This window comes from Patella vulgata, chromosome 8, assembly GCF_932274485.2.
Source record: "Patella vulgata chromosome 8, xgPatVulg1.2, whole genome shotgun sequence".
NCBI lineage: Eukaryota > Metazoa > Mollusca > Gastropoda > Patellidae > Patella > Patella vulgata.
The window spans coordinates 5746501-5771210 of NC_065886.2; the positions used below are offsets into that span (position 1 = coordinate 5746501).

The window sequence follows — 24710 nt, forward strand, 5'->3', positions numbered from 1 at the left end:
ATATCTTTTCCCATTTGAAGGGCCTTCAAATCTCCAGATATTTGTTTATCCTCTATTAAATGAAAAACAATATTTGTTTATGATATGACCATATTCATAATTAGTGATTTAAGTACCGTATGCATTAATTAAGATGGGGTGGGGGTGGTTAACAGCTATAGACCCCCTATGCGCAAGGGATTTATTGAAATAAAATTGAACCATATTTTAGTCCCAAAGTGATCTAGTTTGTGTTGAGTGGACGTAACAAGCCTATAGTATAATTGCTACAACAATGAACAACCTACACAATATCTTCAAACAGTCGTGTTACATTGCTCAGACTTCAGAGTCAGAATAAAGTAATTGTAATGAATTTTCAATATATTCAGTTTCCATTACTATTTTTGAACTATTCAAATTCAGAATACACACACACATTACTAAAAATGAAAGATATAGAGGTCTTTATCTACCTGCCATTCTGTATAAGAGATAGCCTTCAATTTGATGGAAATTAATTACAGGCAAATGCTCTTTGTGTTCATTAGTTAACTGTTGATAACCAGTGATAGGCCATTCGGTGTTTACCATATCAGGAAGAATAATGACAGGCCCCCTGAAGTTGTCATTGCGGTCATACGATTCTAATCTGAAAGAAAAAAAACAACATTTAAAGGAGCTAAAACGCTATTCTATGGCATCTATAAATGGAAACAAATGGGTCGCAACACATATGATAATGTAATATGAATGTATGTAAACTGATTTACATTCAATCATTTCTGTTTTTATTGTAATTTCTAATCAGTTATTTTTGGCGAAATATGCAAAGAGTCTGAATTGAATGGCAGTCTTTGGAATCTGGTTATTCCAGTCTACACCGGTAGTATTCTCCTACATGAGATATGATTAGCCTCGTTCATCGAGTTGCTTCATCCAAATGGCGCTCAAAAGCAGCCTAGGGTACGCGATTCGTGTGCTAATTTTAAAATTTTCATTTTGTCTAAAATATTGGATAAGAAGTCCAACTTTTCACGGTAAGATAACAACCTCAATGTTAATTTAAATTGAACAAAAAGTCATGTTTGCAATGTAGAAGACTTGGCTCCTTTAATGGACTTAAAAAGTTGACCAGGCCTACATGCCAAATGTCAATATTTTTTTCACACAGCTTTTAGTGAATTTAAAATTACGGCTATTTTAGGGTCTTCATATCGAAATGTGTTAGTTTTAAAATAGCAACAAGGCTTACATTAACAACATAGCCTATTGTTATTTCCACACATTATATCACATACCAAACTATAAAATTCAAAGTTATCGGCAAAATCTTACATAGGCCACGATAACGAAAGTGGTTAACATAATAATAATAATAGACATATGAATAAGCTTATAAAATTATTACAACCAGCAAGGCCTAGACTATAGTAGATTAAATACGCCTACCGGTACCCTATTATTGTTTCCTCCATTGATTCCACGCATGATTAATATTCATAAATAATTCATTTAAACTTCCTAGAATTACTTATTCTAATAACATAAAGCAGGTATTGTTCGCAAGCTCGTTTGGCAGGTCAAAGGTTTAGCAGGTCATATCCGGGAATTCCCATGCCGGTTTGTTTTGATTTGGCATAGCGAGGCCTAGGCTATACCCAGCTAAACCTCCAGCAGTCCAGCCAGGTTGAAAATATGACCACGTTTGTGTTCAGAACATTTCAAAAGCCGAGTCGGTAGTCGTCTGCCATGTTGATAGGTATCCCCCCTAATACACGCGCGCCACCTAGCGTGGAATGTCGACGGCGGACCCCATTGTCAAGTTGGTATTATAATTGTGAATTGAGAAGGTAAATAAGGGCTGGACTAACTCTATATACTTTTTGCCGTGAAATTTTATTGTTTCATTCTGTTTCCTGGTAGCTTAATCAACCATATGTATAAAATTTGATTATGATATGCAACATGGCAGCCATGCGAATAAATCAATAAATTAAACATGTTCAGAACTTGAATAAATTTTATTTTCTTATTCTGTTTCCCGATGTGTTAATCCACCATATGGATAAAATTTGATTATGATATGCAACAAATAATCAATAAATAAAACATATCTATTGCTTTAATAAATTCCTAGAAGTAGAAGTAAATAAGATTAAAATATATTTTCATACCCGGTTACAGGCGCAAGTCCACACGTATTTATGTCATGCTATTTATCCGCATGTGGGAAATAAAAACAGCATTTTTTGCGTATTATTTTCATCGTACTGGAAATTCGCGTGTATGAAAACTAGGCAGGTAACGGAAAATTGTATGATTCGTCCGATCTTATATTTTTGTCTCAACCGAAGGGTTAGATATTATTTATTGTCCCCCGACTTTCGAAGAAAGCAGGGGACTATTAAAATGGGCTCGCCCGTCTGTCTGTCCGTCACTTTTTTTGGGACACAATAATTCTCCTTCTAATTGAGCTAGAATGTTCAAACTTGGTGTAGGGGTTTACTAGGCCATGGCCTCGATGGAGTTCGAAGATGAGCATTTTCTGCTTGGGACACGATAACTTAGTTCTAATTAAGTGAGAGTGATGAAACTTGGTGTATAGTTCAATTACATCAATACCGTGACTAAGTTCGATAATGAGCATTTTTTGCTTAGGTTAAGCAGAGCGATAAGCAATTTGATTGGCCGAGACTTTGGCACACAATAACTATCTTCTAATTGAGGTAGAATGTTCAAACTAGGTGTAGGTGTTTATTGGATCAATGCCTTGATGGTGTTCGAAGATGAGCTTTTTCTGCAAAGGGTAAGCAGTTTGATTGGTTGATGTTTTAGGACACGATAACTTTAGTTCTAATTAAGTGAGAGTGATGAAATTTTGTGTATAGTTTTATTACATACATACCTTGACTAAGTTCGATAATGAGCATTTTCTGCTGGGGTAAGCAGAGCCATAACTCTCATTCTAATTGAGCTAGAATGTTCACACTTAGCGTAGGTGTTTATTAGGTGAATGCGTTGATGGAGTATGAAGATGAGAATTTTCTGCTTAGGGTAAGCAGAGATAAGCAATTTGATTGATTGGTGTTTGGGACACGATTACTTTAGTTCTAATTTAGTGAGAGTGAGGACACTTGGTGTATAGTTTTATCACATAAATACCTTGACTAAGTTCGATAATGAGCACTTTCTACTCAGGGTAAGCAGAGCAATAAGCAATTTGATTGGCCGAGACTTTGGAACACAGTAACTCGCCTTCTAATTGAGGTAGGCGTTCATTAGGTGAATGCCTTGATCTAGTTCGATGATAAACATTGTCTCCTTACTGTAAACAAAGATAAGCAATCTGATTGGTTGATGATATAAGTGAGAGTGATGAAACTCTGAGTATAGATTCATTATATCATTACCTTGTCTAAGTTCGATGATGAGAATGTTCTGCTTAGGCTAAGGTGAGACAAGCAATTTGATTGGTCAAGACTTTGAAACAGAACAACTCTGCTTTTAATTGAGGTAGAATGTTTTAACATGATGTAGATGCTTATTAGGTGAATGTCTTGATTAAGTTCAATGATTAACATTTCGAGCTTAAAGCACAATATTGGTGCCAGTCATTATCACATATGTGATAGAACTGGTTAAACGCGTGCCAAATGTTATTTTATCACAGAGATCATTGCTACGATAGATGCGTAATCAATGTTTCAACAATCGGAAGTCACGAACGCAAAAGGAAAACACGGGTTATCCCTTTATATAACTGACTGAAGTGACGGGTGGTAACAGATACATGGGCGAATTTCTGCTCACTAATAATTCCTTCAAAGTCCAAAAGTTGGTGTGTAAAACATAGAGATGGCAGTAACCCTAGCAGAGATTGGTGAACCATTTTTACAAGGGACTATAGCTGTTTGTAGAGTGATAATAATGTTTCCCTGTAATAATCGGTAAAGATACGTAATAAATCTATATTTCCTGGTAATTGAATATGCTAACCAATCATTAACTAGTCTATAGACTGTTGAGGATATAAATATTTAAACACGTGTTTACTATCGATTTTAGCCGATATCTAAATGTATAAATGTGGGTAGGCAGGGTAGCCAACATTGCCCTCAACAATGCAAAAGCAGAAAATATTGGAGATGGTTGATAACGCTCTAATTCGATGAGATTTCCTACCAGTGTGGCCATGTTCCGTGCCTTCCCAAAGGGTGTCCTCATTTCGTTTAGTTCTGGGTTGTTCAGTATGGTATGCCATCGCTCAAATACGTCAAATCTATTCTAGCATGTACCACTGAACATAATTATGTCAATTTCAGCGATTTCCGGTGCTACTGTCAAGCGGGATGGGGGAGGGAGTGTTGTTTTATTATTGAATTCCTCATAAGTCTGCGTCCTCAGTTCTTGTATAACGGACTATACGGTCATAATGTTACTGTATTACCAATCACGTAATTCTTGGTGATGGCAGGTTGAAGAGAATATTTAAATCTCACATGACGGTGGATGTACATTCATGACTAGTCGTGCTTTTTTGTTGTTTGAATTGCATAATTTATAGCATTAAACTGAATTCTCTTCATGTTAGTGTATAGTACAGTCATTAGCCTGGATATACCCATACTCCCCGCAGTGTTTCGTTTGATTAGAGCTAATCCCACTAAACACTGCTTTAATGGAAGCAAATGTCTGTTCCAAATTATGACTGATCAATAGTCCAATTAACAACCAATAGCTAACTGCGTAACAATGTCATTACGCTTTAAACAAAGCTCCAAATTGGACCAAATATGTTTACATAACGTTACGTCATGACTCGCGATTTTATTATGCCCAATTAACCAGTGCATAGAAGAATATTGCAGGAGAAATGATTGCGTGACAAACGGGGCTATCAACACGGATACAATGTATACAATACTGTTTGGAGACGAACAAGACTTTCACCGTTTTTTTTCAAATTCCTTAAACCACTGTCCAAAAGTTTATTGAAGACCCAGATTAAACGAAGGGCTATCATGTTGCTGTACGTGGGATATATTTGATTGAACGGGAAGAATAGACACTCCCTCAAAAGCTCAAGTATCAGAAGTCAATCCAGCAAGTGGCAGAGAGGGATTTCTTGGGCCACTGCTTCAGGAATATGGGGTATACCATGCATCATGGACAATAACGATCCTTAAGCTACGTTAATCTTGAATAACCAATCACGGATATGAAGAGGAAAACACTAACAACCCAAATTATAGCATTCAACTGAATTTGTTTCCTATTATTGTAGTGTGGCCTGGGTATACCGTGCCTCATGCATTGACAATAACGATCGTTCAGCCACGTTTATCTTCAATAACCAATCACGATGAAGGAGGAAAACACTAACAGCACAAATATAAAATATTACTTCCGGGAATAAAATGAAAATAACATGTCGACAAGAAGTTGATTGCTAAAACCTTTAGATCTAAAATTAACGACCAAATAAAATTTACTGATTTTATTTCCAAACACAGCTGATGCATATTATTTGTTTGGAGAACTCCCTAAAACATAATGTACAAAAGAACACCTGTGAACAGGTATTTGTGTATAAAACAAACGATAAACTCTTGTGTTCAGCAATCTAATTGTTTCACGTACTCTTGTGCTATAGTATAGTATAGTATTATACAATATTATCATCATGCGTGTTATTTTGTGCATTGCAATGGTCTTGACCACTGTTGTGACTATCTCGGGACAAAGGAGTGGGTGGCCTTGGTCACGATATGGAGGGATGCGAAATCCAAGATGCATCAGTTGTTCAGAGGTAAAAGAGGCTCATCTGTGTGAATCCTGCTGCAAAAGTGAGCTTTGTTTATTTTAAATATTTATTTTCTATTTTTAAAGATTTGTTATGTTCTACTACACTGTACAGGTGGCTGGGCCAAAGGTATTTGAAGAGATTAAAATTTCATCCATTATCTTGTCTAGTATACCACGTATATCACACACCATTTTGTTTCGACTCAGTGAAGACCTTTCTTCTCCGATTATTTCACAATTCTCACTACATGTAACACGCTCCATCCGTTTTTGTTGGAGACTAGACTGTATTTAATTTATATAGAACCCCCAATGTCACTAAATGGATCGTTTCCTAGCGGTATTATTTAAGCAATATCAATTTCTGAATACTGACTTCGTTGGACCGAAAGAAGTTGGACGAATGGTTAGCGCGTGTGAGTTGTATCATAAGGTTTGACATTGAATCAACTTACGTGGTTTCGATTCCCCTGTTCTACGTGAGAGAGAGAGAGAGAGAGAGAGAAATGGGGTTTAACGTCCACTCGACACAAACTAGGTCATTTCGGGACTAACATGGTTTAATTTTATTTACATAATTCGCTTGCGCGTAGGGTTCTTTAGCAGTGGGAGGAAACCGGAGAAAACCCACGAGGTTGGACAGGCGACCCTACTCCTTGCCACGTACAACCGGGGATTCGAAACCACGCCAGTCGACTCAATGACAGACTTTATGATACAGCGCGCGCACGCTAACCATTCAGCCATCCAACCCCCCTTCTACGTGACAAGGAGTAGGGTCGCCTGTCCAACCTCGTGGGTTTTCTGCGGGTCCAACGGTTTCCTCCTACTGCTAAAGACACATACGCGGAAGCGCATTATTGAAATAAAATTGAACCATATGTTATTCCCGAAATGACACGGTTTGTGTCGAGTGGACGTTAAACCCCATTTGTCTCTCTTCGGAAGACGTGGCGGTTGGGGAAGCGCTTATTTCTGATTGGTTAATTCAAATTTAGTTTCCATTACTGATGCAGCACTATGCAATGATATGTGTCTCTGGTTTGATGTGGAAAGCCAAACCCAACGTGTGACGCATACTCTCTCTGCCACATATTTTAAGAGCCTTGTGATCGTCTAGTATTGTCACTGGTTGTATTTGTAATTCTTTACTTATGATTAAGACATATTTTTAATGGCACTCTAATATCCCACGTTGTGAATTTATTGTTTTTTTGTTTAGTTTATGGTTACACACAGAATTAACAATCCAACAGTTCATTTCTAATCCTTTAAGATGCATTTAGTTACTGGGTAGAGCAAAAAACTGGAACACATGCTTATGGAAGAACAGTTACTAATGTGTACATGCCTTGACTTTCCAACATGCTTAAATTTATTTAATTCGTGAATCAAGTGTATTAATTTGTGCAAATATTGTAATCGACTTGCAAAACTAATTTCAATATACATGGCATGTGTATAAAACTAGTTTTCTGTTACTAATACGGTTTCCCCACACTAAACTTGTGGAACGTGTGTATCTATTGGGAGGACGTGTGTGGGACTGTAATCATTTAGGAGCCAGTGGTTAAGACTGTGGTGTATGCTTTCCGATATTCATAATCCATCAATAATATTCCACTTAATTATAGTCTAATTGTTTAAGTATCATTTAGTAAACCAGTTAGCCGTTTCTTTTATTTAACCTGTGTAAAATGTGTGTCTCAATCGGTTGAAAGGGTGTATCCCGTGGATTGGGCTGTTTTGTGTGCATTTTAATATTATATTTTATTTTCGTTAAACATACATTATGCAAGAGCTAATCTGCCAATTGCAGGTCTTTCTTTAGGCCTGAAATGTTATCTAAATTATTAATTAGACATTGTTATTTAGAAATAACTTATCCAGACCATAATCAACTCTCGGTTGCATCTCTAGCCTGAGATGTGTATTGGATTAAGTTTCGATTTCCTGTTCGACTTCCATTCATAATTTAATCATTAAATGGATAATCGAGACTGTGTTTTTTATCGTACAGATTTTAGTAATGATGATCGAGGCTAGGCCGAAAATTCAATCGCTAAAATCTCAGTTCATTTGTTACTACCTATTATCAGTCTTTTACTTTCATTTGATATACCCTCGCCTCATGTATGGCTTCTGATTTGTCATTATTGGTTGTCTGTCTAAATTATTGACCCCTATGATTAATTATTAATGTTAAACATACATTATGCAAGAGCTAAATCAGCCTATTGCAAGTCTTTATCTAGGCTTCAGATATTATAGAAATTATTAATTAGACCTTTACATGACAAGCTCAAAATCAACTCTGCAGACCCTCGGATGGCTTGGGTATAGCTTGGATTTAAACAGCCGTCCATGTAAAATTAAATCAAGAAATGGCCGACCAAACTAACGTGTAATGTTAGTTACTGAATATCGGAAACTGGTGATGAAAGGCCTACCAAGCGAGGGTTTTATAGCCATTGAGAATGTTACTTGATAATCGAGAATATGTAAGTGGAGTTATCGTCTGTCAATCAAACGATCGGCAATTCTCCTAGACGGTGCAGATACAGTTGATGCCTATTTCTAGTGCAAACTTCCAACAGTGACAACTCCTTTTATAATAAAGTAATTTGACTGAAATTTTCAATATTTTCTTTTTTTTATCATCTATTTTTGAATTATTATACCAAGAATGGCCAACTCTTTATTAAACTCTTAACTAATGTATCTTTAATTAATGCCAATCATCAGTTGCTTCACTAATCCGTTAGTTACACCTTGCCTTTGATTGATCTTGTTGTTGTCATGCCTTTGACCTTGTGGTTGCCATACATGGTTTCTGGTTTGTTGTTATTACTTGTCTATATATAATTGCCCTACACATTTGACACTGCAATTATGATTTCGGCTATCTATTATTTAATTGCACAAATATTACGTAATTAATTATTATCATTGGTTACTAAGCTTGATGGCGTGAATATTATCCTTAAATGAACAGTAGGAATATTCCTCTCATGAGTGTTCTAGACAATAGAATTTATCCTTCGCCTTAAACCCCATGTTCTGTTATTCTCGCAATATTCATAATCAATTTAATTTGCGTTTTAAATAAACTCATACCATACCTTATATTTTGACAATAGGGAATTATTAGTCAAGGCCATGATATTATTATACATATGTGTTCTTTTGCTGTTGTTTTGTTGTTTATTACAAATTTAACGTCCAATACATAAATAGACTGGTTAAATTTCCGGAAAAAGGATTTCCTTAGAACATGACCTTTCTTATTTACATCTGAATTAGTAATATATAGAAGATAGGTAAAAAAAAACAAATAATAAAAAGTTCCTGTATATCTAAAAGTCACTTTAAAACACAGTTTTAAAAAAATAAAAGGTTCTTGTATATCTAAAAATCACTTTAATATCGCTGTCGTGAGAAGAGAGGGTGGGTTGTTGTTCTTAGTGTTTAACGTCCGCTTCCACCGAAGGTGATATCGCGCACAAGTCTTATCTTTCATTTTTATTTATCTCAGCGGACGCGAAGGGCCTTTCCTGTGAGAGGAAACTGGATAGACTGGTTAAATTTCCGGAAAAAGGATTTCCTTAGAACATGACTTTTCTTATTTACATCTGAATTAGTAATATATAGAAGATAGGTAAAAAAAAACAAATAATAAAAAGTTCTTGTATATCTAAAAGTCACTTTAAAACACAGTTTTAAAATAATAAAAGGTTCTTGTATATCTAAAAATCACTTTAATATCGCTGTCGTGAGAAGAGAGGGTGGGTTGTTGTTCTTAGTGTTTAACGTCCGCTTCCACCGAAGGTGATATCGCGCACAAGTCTTATTTTTCATTTTTATTTATCTCAGCGGACGCGAAGGGCCTTTCCTGTGAGAGGAAACTGGATAGACTGGTTAAATTTCCGGAAAAAGGATTTACTTAGAACATGACTTTTCTTAATGATTTTGGTGTGCTGAATACGAATATCCATGTTCCCAAGCCGAAATTTGAGTTTTTGACCTTCTAATTAGCATAAATACAAAATGGCCGCCAAATGCGGCTAGATTGTTAGATATCTCGTTAACTATCGACTTTTTGGCCTATAAATGTATTACAGACATATAGGAAGTCGACCCCAATAAATCCAAAAATGATGTTATTATCACTATAAACCTCAGAATGCCTCGTTCGGCATTTCTGTCCAAACGAGGCAAAAACGTGTCAAAATTTTTGCCCCGATTTTGCCTCGTTGTAACGAGGTAAAAAAAATACCTCGTTTCTCTGGAGTTCCAAAACGTGTTTTTTTTAAATTGCCCTGATTTTGGAACGAGGTATTTTGTTCAGAACGAGGCTGGGTAAAATTGCCTCGTTTACTAAACGAGGTATTTTATCCAAGATAATTATTAGCGGTATTTGCTGTCAACAAATAGAGCCATACAAATAATGTTCGGACCATCATGTGACCAATTGCAGATCTACATATTAGATTATTTATTTGGGACATGATATTGTTCATAGTTATGGCTTACTACAATGGAGTTCTATTATGTATAATAAACGCTTCCCCAGCGAAACAAAACATAACAATGTCACGTGACAATATTACATATGGCGGATACAAGCGTTCTTTGATTACATGCTGTTTTGTTTGATTATTAAATAATACGGCAATCTGTATTTATGGGAAAAGGAGAATGAATTTCCCCAAATCCAAAACTAGATGACTGGAATATTTATTGAATGGAAAGTAAATATTTTATAAACAAAAATATTCGGATTTGCAGTTTTCTAGCTTGGATGGATTTGTGATTTGAATCTCGAACTCAGTGTTTTATACATTTTATTATAAAATTGTAATAAATGTTTTACATGAATGAATAAAAGCTACAATTTAAAACAGTACAATAACATTGTGATTTGACGCTCTACAAATCACTAAGAGTATAACAATTGCTTGTTGAAAAAGCGTTACTAATATGTTTTTTTCCAATGCAGCAAAACCTACTGGACTGTTGTACTTAACTTATTATTTTTTAAAAATATATTCAAAAAGAATGCGTCTTTTACAGATTTCAATATAATCACAAATGGTTGATTGTTTTAATGCTAAGATAAGTATTAATGGTTTGTATTTGAAAATCAAATTATATAAGCGAAAAATAGTAAGATACATTATGTATATCTTTAAACACGCCCTTCTCAGTTACTACGTCGGCGAATATCATTTGATATTTTAGATGATCAGAATTAAACACCGTGTTGCTATGTTATTATTTTTTTATGATTTGGTGGGGGTATACTAAATTAGGGGATTGGATTGAAAGATTATAACTACCATCTTATGGAGACATAATGTGTGGTGCATTTACGGTCTTATAAAGCTCTATTCTTACATAAAGAATGCTTGATTCGCACGGAATTGTTTTAGCCGTGATCATTTTAAGTCATGCTTATGCCAAGATCTGGGTAAGTGTTAATTTAAGTAGATATCAGAAAAGTACCACGTGTTCATAAATGTACTCTTTAGGTAAATTGTACAATATTTATCAGTTCACTAGTTACAATAAAATCATACATTATAGCTATTTTTATTTATTTATCCCTGGTGCTTCAAATTCAATTTAGGGTGCCTCAACATATTTAAAAATGTGTTTTAAAGCTTTAGGTCATTTTATTATATCTTTCTACCATAAATAATAGCCCGAATTTAGGTATACCAAAAGTTAAAGAAATATAAACATTTTTTGAGTCATTCAGATATGACTGCCAAAATTGTCACCAACACACATGTCGTGTTTAGGCTGAAATCTAACCAGAAAAGTATTGTCAATACATAATAAAATTTATATTCCATTAATCAATTCCATTCCGCCATTGGTTTGTCTTAAACTCGTCATTTGTGTTCATGGGCATCAGGGTCGAGATGGCAACGTTATATGTTTTATTCCTCTAATTTACTATAAAACACAATATTCGGTTAGCGACACGGGTTAACGGCATATTAATAGCTTTATTCACTGTGATGGTTCCTTTACTTGTGGTTTATTTTTCGAATTGCATTTTGTATTTATTTACAGAGGTTAAAAGTTTAAATGGACATATTTAGCACCTTCTTGTAAACCGTTGAAAGATTTAAAGTTTGGATTAAGGTTAAGTGAATGTAGGTCAAACATGCCGTTTGACAGAGTGTGTTTAGGGTGTTAAAGATTAAAAGTTATTCCCTACAAGGTGGTTCTACGGTTCTTACCATGCAATTCAGCTGTGAAATAACACGATTTCTTTCATTGTGTGTACAACAATAAAACTATTTCAATTTCAAGTTGTCTAATTCAGGGTGTTGTGAGGTATGCATCTAAGTGTTTTGACGACTTGAAAAATATACTTAATTTTATAAAAACTTATTAGAATCTTAGGATGATTTAAACAAAGGCACAAGACCGGTTCCAGATTCAATAATACATATAGCAAGTATAACAAACCTTTAAACATTGATACGTTCACTATTTCGGGCATTAAACTAATGGCTGATATTGTAAATAACACTAAGCATAGGTTAACATCTTCAAAACATATTATCAATTTAATTCAAGACTACTGGCCTAAACGCAGATATAGCACAATTATTAGATAATACGAATTAATTAAGTTAAGCAATCCCCAATCATGGGTGAGAGAAAATCAAACCAACTTGAATATAACAACAATGTCTTCCACCAACACGAGCCACGTGATAGAGGATGAATGAATTTGTGACACCGAATCAATTAAAATCTAAGTGTTGTTATGAAAAATGTCTCGGCTCTAAATTTGTAAAACTTATTTGTTTAAATTATTGGGAAAAGAATGGTTTCTTGTGTAATTTTCCTATCATATGGAAAACCATTTTTTGTATTTTTAAAAACCCTAAATGTATTGACTTAGATTATAAAATTTTACATAATATATTATGGTCAACGGAAAAGCTATTTAAGATAGGTAAAGTAAGTGACGAATATTGCCCGGTTTGTAAATCAATGCACGAAGATATTCAACATTTACCAGATGTCATTATTAAACAGTTTTTAAACTTCTAATTAAGAATATAATGAAAAGAAATATAAGTAGTAATGAATTAGGCACTGTAATTTTATTTGGTCTCCAGCGGTCAAGTAAAACTCCACTAATAGAATTATGTAATATTATTATGTGTACAATACGATTAGCTATACATAATAGATAATATATACTGCGTACACATCTACGAAAAGAATGAGAGTGCTAAAGATTTTATTTTAACAAGCAGATTTGGCTGCCAAGTCTGCTTTAGATCTTCCCATATCTCAATTTTTAATACCTTTCAATGATTTTAAATTTTCTATAAATTCTTTTATATATGACCGCTGGCAACGGTCTTGGGATCTTGCAGACACAAATAAACTTCATCACATTAAACCTCTCATAGGAGACTGGCCAAACTCCTATAGAACCAACAGGAGGGATGAAGTTGTTTTGTGTCGCTCTCGTATTGGTCATACTTTTTTAACTCACATTTTCATTTTGAAGCGAGAGCCGCAACCAGCATGTGTTCACTGTCATGTTCCTTTGACAGTTAAGCACATTTTGATTGAGTGCAATCATCTCAAGAATGTAAGATCAAACTATTACCGTTGCCAGTCACTACATCAATTATTTGCTCAACCGGAGCTGTATGGAAAATGGTTAAACTTTTTAAAAGAGACAACCTTTTATTACAAATTTTAATTGTATATATATATCCGTATTTTTGTTTTTAATTATTTATATACATAAAGGACTTATATTTATTTTTAACAACATTGTCTGTGATACTTGTTTTTATTTATGTATATAAATATATTTATGTGATATTGATTTAATTTGTCTCGTCAAAGTCACCATGTGTTTGGCACCATATAGCCCGGTTGGAGCTGACGTGCCATAAAACTCCATTTCATTTCATTTCATTTATTTTAAAATTTATTAAGCCTCCCGGGTTAAGTGATGAGATAAGCATCGATTTTTAACTTTAAATAAAAGAAACAAAAAGTCTAATTTACTATAAAACACCATTCGGTTTGCGTCACGGGTTAACGGCATATTAATAACTTTATTCACTGCGATGGTTTCTTTACTTATGGTATATTTTTCGAATTGCTTTTTGTATTAATTTACAATGCTTTGGAATATAGCCGCTTTTTTCTGTGACAAAGTCTTAAGTATTAAATTATGTAAAGTGAAAGTTGCATCCCTAGTACCCAAACCCTCTCTAAATCCGAACATCGCATCTGACAATATAGTATGTTCAGAGTTAAAGTTCTGCAGTCAATTATTAAAAATAGACGTGAACATTTTACCTAAATGACTATTCGGGGTTATACCAAGATAATTGTTAGCATCATGGGGGCCACCCTTTTTATATAACGGTATAATAACTCCTGTTGACCAACTATTTGGATATATACCACAATCAAAAAGATAATTAAACATTACATGTAAAGTTGGGATGAATATCGTCTTGTATTCTAAGAAGTATTCATTTATAAGATTATCTATACCCGCACGGGTGAAAAATCAAGGAAAAATTACAATGCGACAGTAAATATACCACATTTTCACGACTATATAACAACATCATGTTGGATTGTAAATTTTCCTTGATTTTTCGCCCGGAACGATATGGTACACGTTCATTGTGTCTTAAATATTGGATATTAGGATCCCACATTTTCACGACTACATGTATATAACAACATCATGTTGGATTGAAATGAACCAATATTGAATTTTAATTTGTGTTTTTAATTTCGGTTATTATGGAAAATATCGAGTGAGAGACTTAGCTCCTTTAACACCCTAATACACACTTCGCCAGGGGCATATTTGACCTACACTCAATTAGCCTTAATCCACACTTTAAATCTTTCAACGGTTTAACAAGAAGGTGCTAAATAAATGATTACAACCACAAATTGCATTGTTGTGTAGGCCTCTAAGACATGTTATGACTGAGCAAATCAGTTATAAAGAAAAATATTTAGAATATTTTCAATTAAACTTTTAACTGGTTTTTTTTTTGTTTTTTTTTCTTGAAAAATGTTTATTCACAAATTTTAAATACAATATCATATACAATACATATATGCTTTAGAATGTATTCATATATACATTAATATACAACATTATGAAATTGTTAAAAAAGATTGAAAAGTGCGTATGTACATTTGAAATAAAAACTTTTTTTTTTTTTAAAGTCAATGCTTATCTCACCATTTATTCCTTGTTTAATAAGAAAGGATGGCTTAATGAACTTGGAAATAAAATCTTTAACAGTTTTATGTTTTTTGTAGTAGATATTTACACAGTATATATGATCTTTTAACAATCTTTTAAACAATGGCTTAACATCTATAATATGTCCATCTTTTAAGGCTAACATTCTTCTTTTGTATATAGCTATTCTTACTGTACATAAAATAATATTACATAACTCTATTGGAAGGGTTTTACATGACTGTTGAAGACCAAATAAAATAACAGTGCCTAGTTCATTAATACTTATATTTATTTTCAATATATCCACTAGTATATCTTTAATCAAAAGTTTAAAATCTGTCAAATGTTGGCATCTAATGAATAAATGTTCAATATCTTCGAGCATTAATTTACAAACAGGACAATATTCGTCGCTTACTTTACCTATCTTAAATAGCTTTTCTTTTGACCATAATATATTATGTACAACTTTAAAATCTAAGTCAACACATTTAGGATTTTTGTAAGTACAAAACACGTTTTTCCATATGATAGGAAAATTACACACGAAACCCTTTTTCTCCCAATAATTTAAACAAGTTGGTTGAACAAATTTATAACTGAGTAGCTTCTGATAGCAGAATTTAGAAGTTAATTTATTTGGTGTTATCAATTCATCGTCTATCATATGACTCGTGTTGAAAGACGACATTGTTGTTACATACGTGTTAGTGTGAATTACTCTCAACCATGATTGGGGGATACTTGTCTTAATTAATTCGTAATTTCTAACAATTGTGTTATATCTACGTTTAGGGTTATAAGCGTGAATTAAACTAATAATACGTTTTGTAGATATAAACCCAGGTTTAGTATTATCTAAAATATCAGCTATTTGTCTAATGCCCGAAATAATGAAAGTATCATTATTTAGGGGTTTATTATTATTCTTAATATATTTATTGTTAAACAATGGTTGTATAGCTATATCCACAATTGTATCTGGGAAGGGTCTTGTGCCTTGGTTTAAATCATCCCAGGATTCTAGTAAGTTTTTATAAAAATCTGGTAAATTCTTCAATAACCTTTTGGTATATAAAACTTTTAAGATATCTTTACCAAGATTAAAATCACCGTACGTGTTAATAAAATACATCATTGTGTTTTTCCATATATGAGCATACTGTTCGTCACTAAATTTAATTAACCATTTTAGACTTAAGGCTTTACTCTTGAGGTTAAGATCAGGAGAGCTCAATCCACCGTCGCGTTTATTCCCAATAAACGTTGTAAATTAATACAAAAAGCAATTCGAAAAATATACCACAAGTAAAGAAACCATCGCAGTGAATAAAGTTATTAATATGCCGTTAACCCGTGACGCGAACCGAATGGTGTTTTATAGTAAATTAGACTTTTTGTTTCTTTCATTTAAAGTTAAAAATCGATGCTTATCTCATCATTTAACCCGGGAGGCTAAATAAATTTTAAAATAAAATCTTTAGCACTCTCATTCTTTTCGTAGATGTGTACGCAGGATATATTATCTATTACATATAGCTAATCGTATTGTACACATAATAATATTACATAACTCTCTTAGTGGAGTTTTACTTGACCGCTGGAGACCAAATAAAATTACAGTGCCTAATTCATTACTACTTATATTTATTTTCATTATATTCTTAATTAGAAGTTTAAAAAAACTGTTTAATAATGACATCTAGTAAATATTGAATATCTTCGTGCATTGGTTTACAAACCGGGCAATATTCGTCACTTACTTTACCTATCTTAAATAGCTTTTCCGTTGACCATAATATATTATGTAAAATTTTATAATCTAAGTCAATACATTTAGGGTTTTTAAAAATACAAAAAATGGTTTTCCATATGATAGGAAAATTACACAAGAAACCATTCTTTTCCCAATAATTTAAACAAATAAGTTTTACAAATTTAGAGCCGAGACATTTTTCATAACAACACTTAGATTTTAATTGATTCGGTGTCACAAATTCATTCATCATCTAACACGTGGCTCGTGTTGGTCGAAGACATTGTTGTTATATTCAAGTTGGTTTGATTTTCTCTCACCCATGATTGGGGAATGCTTAACTTAATTAATTCGTATTATCTAATAATTGTGCTATATCTGCGTTTAGGACAGTAGGCTTGAATTAAATTGATAATATGTTTTGAAGATGTTAACTTAGGCTTAGTATTATCTACAAACAATATCAGCCATTAGTTTAATGCCCGAAATAGTGAACGTATCAAGGTTTAAAGGTTTGTTATACTTGCTATATGTATTATTGAATCTGGAACCGGTCTTGTGCCTTTGTTTAAATCATCCTAAGATTCTAATAAGTTTAAATAAAATTAAGTATATTTTTCAGGTCGTCAAAACACTTAGATGCACACCTCACAACACCCTGGTTTAGACAACTTGAAATTGAAATAGTTTTATTGTTGTACACATAATGAAAGAAATTGTGTTATTTCACAGCTGAATTGTATGATAAGAACCGTAGAACCACTTTGTAGGGAATAACTTTTAATCTTTAACACCCTAATACACATCTGTCAAACGGCATGTTTGACCTACATTCACTTAACCTTAATCCAAACATTAAATCTTTCAACGGTTTAACAAGAAGGTGCTTAAATATTTCCATTTAAATTTTTAACCTTTGTAAATAAATACAAAAAGCAATTCGAAAAATAAACCACAAGTAAAGGAACCATCTCAGTGAATAAAGCTATTAATATGCCGTTAACCCGTGACGCGAACCGAATGGTGTTTTATAGTAAATTAGAGGAATAAAACATATAACGTTGCCATCTCGACCCTGATGCCCATGAACACAAATGACGAGTTTAAGACAAACCAATGGCGGAATGGAATTGATTAATGGAATATAAAATTTAATAATGTATTGACACTAAGTTTTCTGGTTAGACTTTAGCCTAAAAACATGCGTGCTTATGACAATTTTGGCAGTCATATCTGAATGACTCAAAAACTGGTTATATTTCTTCTTTAACTTTTGGTATACTTAAATCCGGCTATTATTTATGGTAGAAAGATATAATAAAATGACCTAAAGCTTTAAAACATATTTTTAAATATGTTGAGGCACCCTGAATTGAATTTGAAGCACCAGGGATAAATAAATAAAAATAGCTATAATGCATGATTTTATTGTAACTAGTGAACTGATAAATATTGTACAATTTATCTAAACAGTACGTTAGTCGTCAGAAAATTCATGAAAACATGGTACTTTTCTGATATCTAGTTAAATTAACACTTACCACACATTATGTCTCCATAAGATGGTAGCTATAATCTTTCAATCCAATCCCCTAATTTAGTATACCCCCACCAAATCATAAAAAAATAATAACATAGCAAAACGGTGTTTAATTCTGATCATCTAAATTATCAAATGATATTCGCCGAAGTAGTATCTTACTATTTTTCGCTTATATAATTTGATGTTCAAATACAAACCATTAATACTTATCTAAGCATTAAAACAATCAACCATTTGTGGTTATATTGAAATCTGTAAAGGACGCATTCTTTTTGAATATATTTCAAAGTAGGTTTTGCTGCATTGTACTCAGATACACCTAGCACTTTTAATTGGGTCAATAGTAACGTCCGTTACAAAAGGTCACGTCCGTTACATAGTAGGGAGTCACTTCCGTTACAAATATTTTGTATAATATTGACAAAACAGTACAGAGCAGTAAATTTTAATAAAAAAATAATCATTGATCAAATATTGTAACATATCGGCTAAGAATAACAATGAAATCATGCCCAAGAAAGAGTGTAGAAGAGTTATCAGTTGGGAAATTTCACACTGTTTTGAAACCAGATGTCCAGGAAAGATCTTTGCCAATATCTTGGGGTAACAGGGCACAAAGACATATCTTTACATTCAAAAATGTAGATTTTGATATTATCACACTGCAAATCAACTGGGCCGGTATTTATTAGCAAATTTGGGGCAAATATTAATTGGACATGTGACGTCGATTACAAGGTCGCATGGTCCGCAAAATATGTATTTGCATAAAAACAGAACGATAAGTTCTCTTTTTCATTACAAAATTTGAAAGATGAATTATTAATACAAGTTTTTGACCCCCAAAGAATTGGAAAAAAATAATTTAAATTTAACTGCCTTTTCATCTAAAGTTCTACATCTTATTGTGGCTTGTGTCATATAATGATTGATGCTTCAAGATCCGTCAATCGCCTAAAACAGTTTAAGTCCGGACTAAGGGCTGACCAGTGCATAACGTTGACGTCGTTCTGCTGTAAAACGTGTGGGCACAGGCGTTGTCATGCTGGAAAACGTTGTCTCGCGATGACGTGCCAAATGTGGTATGACGTGGGGTCTGAGAGCTTGATCGATGTAGCACACTGCTGTGATGCCGCCTCCTCTCCCTGGACCAAGATTTTGGAACATCCTAGGATACACTTTCTAGTACAGGCCGATTCCACCCCAATCCATTATGCTTGGACCACCCCATGAGTCACGTTCCATGACACATTGGTCAGAGCAACGCTGGCCACTTCGACACCATATTCTGGTCCTGTCATCTGACAGTTCTCCATTGCGTGGCTCACCAGTTCTGGTGTTGTTGGGCAAACTCTAGACGTTCACGTCGATGGCGAGGGGTGAAGATGTGTCCACGGTGAGGTCTACGGCAGTGGATGTTCTCTCTGGTGAGACGTCGGCGCACTGTATCGGTACTGATGGGTCTTCCGTGTGTTCCTACTGTCCGACGTGCTGTCTCAGATGCCTGTGTGAAGGGATGCTGCACGTGCTGTCGCACAACATGGCGGTCTTATCGCCATTTGGTAACTCTTGGTCTACCTGGTCGGGGGGCGATCATCCGTGGTGTTGGGGGGGGGCCCGAAAGCGTTGCTGAAGCCTGTAGATGGTTCGAACACTGACCTGGAAGTGATTGGCAACGGCTTGGGCAGTGTGGCCAGCGTCGACTCTTCAATGCGCCTGGTTTCTCTGGGCTGTCGTGAGTTGTGGCATGCTGATGACGTTGTAGTGTGAATGTTTCAACCAGGTATGGGGGCTGAATTTTATAGGGCTGGTCCCGGTGAAAAGCACGTGCAGCATGAGTTACATCAAAATCATGGAGAACACATTGCCATCTCAGAAGTCAGGTTGTCTTTTTGAGAACATTTCCCGGGTTTAATTCTGTGTTTGGGAAGGAGCCTTATTGCTCAGGTAAAGCTGGAGATGTGGTCACAATTATACAATAAAAACATTTGGCAAATTTTATGCAGTCAAGTACTATATCCGGTGAACACGCGATAAGAAAGACAACTACTACGAGACAATGACGCCATACGACTGTGACGTCATCTATATAAATGCCCTTTATCAACACCCGTTGTCAGATAGAAACGAATACTACATTGGTAGACATCCACAAATAACCAAAAGGAAAAGGACATCAAGACACAATTTTGATCAATATGGCTGCCATCTTGGGTATGACGTCACAGGGGCATAATGACATCATTTTTGGATTTATTGGGGTCGACTTCCTATATGTCTGTAATACATTTATAGGCCCAAAAGTCGATAGTTAACGAGATAGCTGACAATCTAACAGCATTTGGCGGCCATTTTGTATTTATGTTAATTAGAAGGTCAAAAACTAAAATGTCGGCTTGGGAACATGGATAGACGTATTCAGCACATCAAAATCATTAAGAAAAGTGATGTTCCCCACTTTTACTAAGAAATGCTTCTAACATTCTGATTTAACGAAAATTTGACTAGTCTAGGAGTAAACACACGAGGTTGAGAAGGCGTCCCTATTTCCAAGGCACATACGCTCACACCAGGGATCGAAACCACAACCGCAAGCTAGAGGTAACCGGCCAGCTAGAGGTCGAAGCGCGGCACTCTAGCGCGTGATATACTTTGTATATATCGAGGGTATAGAACATAATTGTGATAAGTCAATATATCAGGCATTGTGACTTATCACAATTATGTTCTAAACCCTCGATATTGTAGTATGCTAGACAAGATAATGTAAGAAATGTTAATCTCTTCAAGTACCTGTTAGGTGGACTGTCGACCTATATAATATAACGTCTACCAGGCTTTATCAAATTAAAGACAACAAATCCTAAGAGACGTCCATTGTTTGTAGGGGCGGACTGGGTAGCTCTGAGCCCTCGGACAAACTGGTGCCCTTGGGACACGACGAGAAAAACGTAACATGTTTGATTAACCATTCTCGCACTCCGGCAATGATATTCTTTAGTGGGTGCAAAGATTAAAGAACACTTTTCTATTTATTAACCTATTTCAAAATGAACTGCATTGTGGTAGACAAATATGTTTACTACGGTGCCAGTTGAAAAGTTTGTTCCAATCCTTTATAACATTTACCAAGTAATTAATGTGTAACGGTGTACCCCAAATCCATGTAAAAATAATGGTACGTGCTCAACGGTTGATAACGGTTACAGCTGTAGTTGTACTCCTGGGTATTTAGGAGAAAACTGTGATGGAAAGATATATTGTATATCGTATCAATAATTTCCCCGAGAGAGGGGGAGAAAATGGGTTTAAATTGATTGCATTTACAGATATACATGGAACCATTTCAGTAAAGGATCCTGGATTGCAAACTCGCCTGTCATCGTTGTAATTTGCTTTCGAATATGCACGAGTAGCTAAACCACGTGATTTTGTTTATCATTATGGTTGCTTACACCGATTCGGTATTTACAAGCAAAATCAAAATATTATTACTCCAAAAATTAAGTATAGGGAAATAGTGAGCATATTTAATTGCAGTGAATGTGTGTCTACCTAACCCATGTAAGAATAATGGAACGTGTTCACCAGTTGATAACAGTTACAGCTGTAATTGTGCTATAGGATATTTAGGAAAAAACTGTGACGGTAAGTTACGTACATTCTTTATTGTCATAATAATTTAGTCAGCCTTAATTGACCAGCCAACAAGCTCATTATGAACAAATCAAGCCCCAAAGGACTCGGGGTGTAGCCTTATTTGACGCCAGATTAACGTAAGAATTCGCCCATTACATCTGAATTAAATCTTTAAATTAAGATGCAGCCTTGTTCGACACCAGATTAACATAAGAATTTATCTATTACATCTGAATAAAACATTGTTTTCATGTGGCCATGTGATAATGCTCTAACAATGTATCGATTAATTCCCACAGAGGCGCACATGAAATCGATAAAACTCATATATAATTACAGTTACTAGTACATATTTACACAAGACGAGGCGGTCCGGTTCACATTCACTGTTACTTTACTGGACTCAGCTTGAGCTGCCCCTTCTTTAACGCAAAAAGATCAGGATTCAGGAAATTGAATTAGATATCATGCCGCGAATTTATAAATCTCAATGGGTATCATATCATCACCAGTACTTGTTGCATTCATTATTTTACTTAAATCTCTGATAATTTCTAACCCGTTAAGAAATATCCATATTACATTATGCCATACTTAACATTTGGAATTATGATAACTCACTGTCTCACATACATGATTACTAACGTGTGTGAGGTCAGTGTATTACCACTACGGCGCCGTTACAGAGCGTGACCAAAATTAATCCTTCCCACGAAGGCGCAGATATGGACGTCCCACGAAGGCACGGATATGGACTTACCGGCTTTCGTTTGAAGAAAGGCATGTTGTTATTAGGACCCAATTAACGGTGTTAGAGATTTAATGAATTTATGTTCACTCTGAATTTTATTCACCATTTGGCAACTAATGATGAATATCATAACATCATCCAAGTAGTGTTCACTCTGAATTTTACTCACCAATTGGCAACTAATGATGAAAATCATCAGATCATTCAAGTATTGTTCACATATTCGCCCACTCTCAATCAGATCCAAAAATAACTGAATTGGCCGACTACGTAAACAACCAAAGGGGGAGGATGAACATGCTCCTCATCAGTGGAACCACTACCACACAGGGGAACACAAAATCAACAACACCCTGGAAGAATGGCATTCAAGGATCAAGAAGCTAGTTGTTAAAGTTCATCCGAAATGTTTTTGATATGATCTCATTTTACAAGAGCAAAATATTAATTAAATTAGAATCGTACAGTATGTCGGGGAACAGAAACCACCAAGGAAGAGATATAAATATGCCCAAATCTAAAGCCAACTCCAGGAATTAAAAAGTAGACACGAAGAAGAGGAATTAAGACAGGGTGTCTTATTTGGGGAAATTAAATTTGTTTATATTTATTAACGTCATATGCCAAACATGTTAAAATGTTAGTTAATTAGTCACATTGGGGATTATGAAATTGTAAATTCTTATCATAACAATCTATAACTCCATTATTACATTTTTAATTCATTTTAATCCATGAAAGCTGGATTCCCACGAACACGTCGAATATGACCTCTTTTAATCCGTTACGGTCAATAACTGTGCCTTCGTGGGAATGAACCGTGAGGTCTACATTTCTTTAATTTAATTTTAGTAAATCCTTGTGATATATGCAACCATTGTTTAAATAATGGCACGTGTAACAGACGTTTTTTATTGCATTGAAAGAGTGGCTCACCACCTGTATCTATATATGTATGTTTATGTTACAAATGAAGAGGCATACTTGAGTGATATGATGTAAGTATTTATGTTGATCTAGAGACGTTTGAGAAGAAACTATTCCGTCAAAGAATCACGCCCGTTATTTGCGTTTATGATGATCGATATTTCCCGTCCCGTTTTAAATCCATGGCTCCTCCGCAGTTATTAGCTCCCTTGTTCTACACACTGTTCGTATACCTCACGATTTTGCGGGTAATTAAGAATGGGGGACACGATACGGAAATTCCGTCCTCAAACTTTTGTTGTCGTCATGTCCGTTATGTCAAAATCACGTCCGTTATGCCCAAATCACGTCCGTTATATTATTACAAGAATTTGACAAAAACTGAGGAGATGCCAAAGCCGTCTGTTTTGCGCTCAAAATCAAGAGCCGTTCCTCACATTCTGGTAATCGAAATAAATAAAAGAATCACGCAAATTTGATTGATAACAGTTTGACCTTCGGTTTGACGTGTAACGGATGTGATGGTGGACGAAATTCATAATGTCAAACATCACTAACGTTACACAAAGAAGCTAAGATAACCTAAAGAAAATTACGAGTCTTTATTAAATTACATAAATTGCCTTCTTTTTAAATGTCCTTAAACTAAGAATGGAAAAGAGCGTTAAACACCTACATTGTACTCAGATACACCTAGCACTTTTAATTGGGTCAACAGTAACGTCCGTTACAAAAGGTCACGTCCGTTACATAGTAGGGAGTCACTTCCGTTACAAATATTTTGTATAATATTGACAAAACAGTACAGAGCAGTAAAATTTAATAAAAAAATAATCATTGATCAAATATTGTAACATATCGGCTAAGAATAACAATGAAATCATGCCCAAGAAAGAGTGTAGAAGAGTTATCAGTTGGGAAATTTCACACTGTTTTGAAACCAGATCGTCGCCTGAAAACCATATTGTTATATTTCCAATTACCTCTGTTTTGAGAAAAATGAGATCAAATGTTTGACACTGTACATTTGTTT

The 24710-nt window shown here is 34.6% G+C and overlaps 1 non-coding gene across 1 annotated transcript in view; it reads left to right on the forward strand.

The window, feature by feature from the left end:
- The first annotated feature begins 5565 nt into the window (after nucleotides 1-5565).
- LOC126829410 (uncharacterized) overlaps nucleotides 5566-24710 on the forward strand; it is a 37777-nt gene continuing 18632 nt past the window's right edge. Inside the window, exons 1-2 of the transcript XR_008789040.1 lie at nucleotides 5566-5828; nucleotides 21901-22008. This is a non-coding gene — a transcript (uncharacterized LOC126829410). The remainder of the gene's footprint in view (nucleotides 5829-21900; nucleotides 22009-24710) is intronic.